This window comes from Camelus bactrianus, chromosome 13 (assembly GCF_048773025.1).
Source record: "Camelus bactrianus isolate YW-2024 breed Bactrian camel chromosome 13, ASM4877302v1, whole genome shotgun sequence".
NCBI lineage: Eukaryota > Metazoa > Chordata > Mammalia > Artiodactyla > Camelidae > Camelus > Camelus bactrianus.
The window spans coordinates 72,806,518-72,812,517 of NC_133551.1; the positions used below are offsets into that span (position 1 = coordinate 72,806,518).

General features: G+C 48.0%; 1 protein-coding gene across 7 annotated transcripts in view; it reads right to left on the bottom strand.

Moving 5' to 3' along the window:
* KIF1B (kinesin family member 1B) overlaps window positions 1-5,541 on the bottom strand; it is a 135,564-nt gene extending 130,023 nt beyond the window's left edge. Inside the window, exon 1 of one of the 7 annotated variants that reach the window (XM_074377450.1) lies at window positions 5,121-5,541. The gene's annotated coding sequence lies outside the window, so the exon portion shown is untranslated. The remainder of the gene's footprint in view (window positions 1-5,120) is intronic. The other 6 variants (XM_074377453.1, XM_074377452.1, XM_074377454.1 and 3 more) reach the window with 6 other exon arrangements.
* Window positions 5,542-6,000: the final 459 nt, after the last annotated feature.

Below are 6,000 nucleotides of genomic sequence, written 5' to 3' on the forward strand. Positions count from 1 at the left end.
CAGTATTGTGGCAAGCTGCTCAGCTCCTTTTTAGAAGCAATAAGTGATATAAATTATAAATAAATAAAACTGTCCTGTAATAGCCTAATCTGCTATTTATTTTAACACTGGAAATGCATTATGTAGTCAAAATTCTAGTTGTTAAAAACAAATAAAATTTTTAAAAGTTAAAATGTTTAAAACAAATAAAGCCTTTAAAAGTTATACAAAAAATTGTGTTGAATGAATGATAGTCATGTGAGTGACTGGAAAAGCAGGAGCCCCACCAAAACAGAAGCAGACAAAGGAGCGAGCAAAGTGAGCAAAGTTTCAACACTGCACAGGCGTGAAGCGTGCCCCCTGGTTTCAGCAATAAAGAGCTGGAACCAGAGCAAGAGCAGCGTCAGTGAAAGGGGGCTGGTCACTGAACCTAGTCTGTGGTGGGTTGGGGAGTAATTAGGAGGCAAGGAATTGGAAATGCAAGTATCCTCACTGCTTCCAGAACCTGGCTGTGAGGGCAGGAGAGACAGCTAGAAGGGTACAGGAATGAAGATCTCCTCCCCTCCCCACACTTTGGTTTAATATGAAAGGCTTGCATGTTTCTATCCTTTATTCAACAGCTATTTATTAGGTGCCTACTGTGTGACAGGCAGTTCCAGGAGTCTGGGATAAATCGGTGAACAAAACAGATAAACATCTTTGCCATGGAGAAGTTCACATTCTAGTAGGGGAGAGGGGACATTAAAATAATATATAGTTATACAGCTGTTAGGTGATAATAAGTGTTATGAGGAGGAATGGCATAGGCAAGACAGGGGATCAGGAGTGTGGTAGGGAGGAGTGCTGTGCAGGTGGTGAGGGCAGGGTAGGCATGCTGAAGTAGGAAGGTTTAAGCGAAGACCTGAAGGAGGTGAAGGAATTAGCCAAGCAGATTTCAGGGCAAGAGTGTTACAAGTAAACGAAAGAGTCAGGGCAAAGGCCCTAATGTGGGACTGTGCCTGCTGCATTCAAGGAACTGGGGAAACAGAGAAAGAGGGAAAGAAAAGTAGCCAATACAGCAGGTCCCCAAAGATTAGAAGGCAGTGATATCCAAAACACAAGCCCAGAGATTAGCTGAAGTCAGAAAGTAACCTTTCCCCTGAGACTGGAGGAAAGAGGGTAAGAAAAAAGGCAGAGACATCTGTAAGCAGAGGAAGGGGAAGTGAGGGAGTTCATGCCTTTTCTTTCCATGAGGCCGTGGGTAACGTTTGTGCCAAGTATGGAGTAGTGGGGAGGCCTGAGCAAAATGGTCAAGATTTCAGAAAAGCCTGTGGAGAATGGGGGAGGGAACTGAGCAGAAATGCTCTGACAGACACCGAAGATAGACTCAGGGGAGACCTAAGACTACACATCAACTATGGCACTAATCCCCAGCACTGTATGAGGTTTCTCCATGAGCCAGAGTGAAAAAGGGAGAGTATGGGTGACAGGAATGATGCAAGGCCAGCATATGCACAGTGGGTCTTGTAGAATAATAAAGAAGAATTAAATACTGCAAGTGCTATTAAGAAGATAGCTGAGGCAACCCACCCCAGAAGTCACAGCGTAGAAAAGGAAGACAAAGAAGTCAAATATGAAAGAGGCTAATGGACCAAGACACTTGCGGTGGGAGAACACATGGAAAGAGACTACAAAAGTGAGAGCTGTAAATTATCAGTTTAAGGTCTAAACATGAATTTGAAATCTGAAGATAAAGGTGATGACATGGTAGAAGATGTGGTCAAAGTATTGAGTTACTAGAACAGAATGAAGCCAAAATTTGCTTGATCTGAAGTCAAAAAATTTTAAAGAGTAGTTATAAAGTTATTTGGCCTGTCTCAGTTTCCTCATCTGTAAAATGGGGATAACAGTATCTATTATACATGGCTGTTGTAAAGATTAAATTGGTGAGTAAATGTAAGGTGGTCAGAAAAGAGCCTGGCACATAGAAAGAACTCAATATGAGTAAGCTATTTTATCATTATTGTTGTGGTGGTGGTTGTTTATAAAGTCATTGATATTTGCCAGGATGATGTCAGAATTTCAGATGGAAGGGAGAACTAAGCAAAGTATCAAAGTCATCAAATAGAGCAATGGTAGAGTATTGCAGAGTTGAATGATGTGCTTTGGCTTAAACAATGTCACATGAAATGTAAAAATTATTTTTAAATCAGACATTTACAATCTTGTGACTTAAAACATACATACGAACCACCACAAAACAATCATAAAAGTATCAATCGACTTAGATAATAAGTATTATACAGCAATACAGAGAGGTAAGAGGTTCTGACTGAAAATGGAAACCACCATGGCATGAGCAGCAATACAGTAAATTGTACTAAAATAGAAAGGAGCTGGAGCTAACCTTCTCTTACCATATCTAAAGACACATGGTAAAGAACTTCAGAGTAAAGAACTAAATCTCCACGTGCACTCTCAATTAACTGGTAATGAATGTCATAAAAATGAGCATAAATGAATCATTGGGCCATCAATCAAAAAGTCTACTCAGAAGTCCAAGGCACCCTTTGTAGGTTTTTCCTATCACCGTCACAACTGTTTCATTTATCTTCTACCAATGAACTGCACAAAAAAAGTTCTAAATGGATAGTCACATTATTTTATGAACTCCACAAATCTAGTAGTATCTGTTCAAACAAGACCATCTTTTAAAGAAAACTACATGAAGTAGATAATGCTATACCTTTCACTTTAGAGCCTTGTGAAATTGTATCATATCAGTTTACAAGACCAAAAGGATATGCTTACTCCTGGAAAAGACCTGCTGTGATTAGTAGCCTGGGTATGGGTTTACAAATAAGGCAGGGGTCCTTTGTTGTCTTTTACTTTGTACCCAAAAGGAGACCATAGCAGGAAGTGGTCTAGAAGGCTTTGGCCTTGGAGAGATTCTGTTGGTACTCTTCTTGGGAATTTATTCCCTGTACAAATTCAAAGTGGGAAAGAGGAAAAGGAAAAAAAAAAAGGAAAACTGCACTCATATCTGATCTCAAAAAGTAAAGCCTGCTTAAAAGCTGTACCTAATTGGATAGATTTTGGGAAAACATTCATCAGAGCAGAGCTGCACAGCCTCAAAACCTTCCCTCCAAATCAGACTCACAGACAGGTCTGATTTTATCAAATGCTGAAATTATATTTAGCCACAATTCTTCAGATTTTTTTTAATTAATAAAGTAAATGTAATAATTTAAAACTCAGAAATATTTCTCAATTTGAGTATGGAATTTAACACCAGACATTCAGTATTTCACTCATATTAATGTAATGCAAAAAGCACTAGCTTCTGTTGAGGCCATTTTTGACTCAACCAAGTTTTAAAAGGAAAGCTTAATGATAAAAATTAAAAATAAAGTGTTAAGACTTCTTACAAAACCTTATCTGAAAATGTTTAAGTAGTTCAACTTAAGTTGTAGGAACTTATTCATTAAGAAACAGAGTCTGAATGGAAGCAAAGGGCACAAAGAAGGCGGGCATGGCACTCTCCAGGTCCTGTCCGTATCTAGGATGCAGGAAAAGACAAATTTACAGGCTTGCACTGAATTCAGTTATTGATCATTTCCAGATCTTTTTTTACAATGCCAACATGTGTGCAATCTTCATATTCCATCCTTAAACGGTACATTACCAATTTCACTTGCCTCATAACCCAACAGTCATACCAAGTTAATGAGAAAGCATCACCTCACTTCTGAGAGAACACAAGCTAAGATTTTATTATGACTAAGAAAAGCTGACAAACTGCCACTCTTTGAATAAAATATCCACCATGATATCACTTCTTAAGAGCTATTCAAATCCAATCACTACACTTTCACAGGGCTCAGACGGACCCATGTACACACAAAGCAACATGTTCAGTATCAGCAGAACAGCTGCCTAGAACAGTAAAGAGATATATGAGCAATGGATCTGTTGACAATCTAATTTCAGCTACCTCGAGATTCCACAAAGATGACAACCTGCGTCCTCAGAAATACTGCTGCAAGCCTCTCCCACCATCAGAATACTCGTTTACTTCATCTCAGCATGCTGAGTTACCTTGAAAATCTATCCATCCGATGCAATATACTAATTCCAGACCTCCACACTAGTAAACTGGCCTTAGTAATCCTCTGCCTCTGCACAAGTAAGGCCTCATCAGGCTTCTGTGTCCATAGCACTGGGCATAGAAGATGAACACAGAAACACAGTATTTCACCCCAACAAGAAGGGAACCCTGAAGGCACTTTACCTCGGAAACTCAATTAGCAATTCACCAAGGAGGAAAAGTGACTCTGAAGTTCCATTCTGATTTTAGGGCCTGGAATGTTTTGTGTTACACGAACAATGACTAGCTTGCTGGAGCAGCCTCCCAACCCCCACAACTTGGCTCTGGTGCGGCCAGTCACCCTGAAAGCTGCCAGGGCTGTCACTCGGTGCCTTCCAGCAACCGGACTTGGCTCCTAAAGGATTTGTCAGATCATCCTCCCAATATGGCTGCCAGAGTAATCCCGAGCTGCCGAGCGCCGAGCCCACACCAGCCTTCCCGCAGCTGGCCGGCATCCAACAAGCCCCCTCCCTTCCCATCGCGCTCCTCTCCGGTCCTTGCGCCATCGGCTTCCCCCCTCCCACGCGATGCAGGCTCCTGCCTTCATCTGGCAAAAGGGCATACCCATATTCCCAGCAGAAGCCCCGATGCCAACCGTAGCGGGGAGAAAGGGGATGCGGGCAGTAAGAAAAGGGGGCTTCAAACCCGAGCTAAGCAGCAATGTGCGCAGAGAGCCCAGGGAACGCACAGACGGCGGCGGCCCGGCTGACCGCTGGGCACAACCCGAGCCTGGCGGCTCAGGGGAAGCGGAGGGCTGGTGCGGGGCACTGCGGGGCACCCGGCAGGCCGCTGGACCCAAGCCCGGAGCTTGCTGCTGGCCCAGGGACGGCTCCCCACCCCCGAGGGCGAGGCTCCCCCATTCCACCCGGTACCCCGGTGGGGCAGCGCCCTCAGTAGTCGCGGCTCCGGCCCGGAGCTTCCCCAGCTCGGACCCCGCCCGCCCCTCCCCCCGGCGGCCCCCTCCTCAGGCCGGCGGCACAGCGCCAACCGCCGCCCTCCCCGCCGCCCGTCTTACCTCAGCCGCGCTGCGGACTGACCGGCGGACGGGCGGGCGCCGGGTCAGCAGGCGCCAAGGCGCGCGGGGGCGCAGGGAGCCCGGCACCGACGTTCCTCAGAGCAAGCAGCGGCCGCCGCGAGCCGCAGGGAGCCTCTGGGCAGACCCATCACGCAGCGGGGCAGCCCCGCATCGAGGGTCGCGGCGGGCAGAGGGCGGGAGCGCGGGAGGCCGGGGCGCGGCAACCGGCAGGCGGTGGCGGGGAACGATTGCGGCGGGCGGGGAACGATTCGGACTTGCGTTGGCACCTCCCAGGACCGCCGCCGTCTGACTGCCCCGCGTCGGTCCTTGAGAAACTCCGCCCGCAGCCACCGGCACGGGACACCGCCCCGAGCCCAGCAGCCGCGCGTCACTTCGGCCCGCCCCGGCGCCCGCGACTGACGCGAGAGACAGCCAATCGGGACGCAGAGCTCAAGGAGACCGGCCAATCGCAGGGGGAGCCGGAGAAGGGGTGCGGCAAGGAGAGGCGGAGACGGCGGGGGCGCCCCCTGGTGGTGCAGGAGCCGGAGCGGATGCGGCGGTGCGGGGTGGGCGAAGGCGGCGCCCAGAGTCCCCTCCCGGGTGACCCCCGAAGGGCGTTAGTCGGCAGCAGCCGCGCCTGGCTTACCCGATGATCCGCCTTGTAAGGGGACAAAGCCAGGCCGAGTGGGGCGGGGCGGGACTGTGGGGGCCAGACGCTTGCGTCTGGGGGCCGGGAGCCGAGATGAATGTGGGAGGCGGCCGAGTGTGGAGTCATTGTCCGTTTGGAAAACATCTCACACGTTGAAGCCGCCGAACACGGCGCAGTCGGAGCTGAACCACGCAAAGGGATGAGTGTATTATCCCGCAGAAAGCTCCCCGG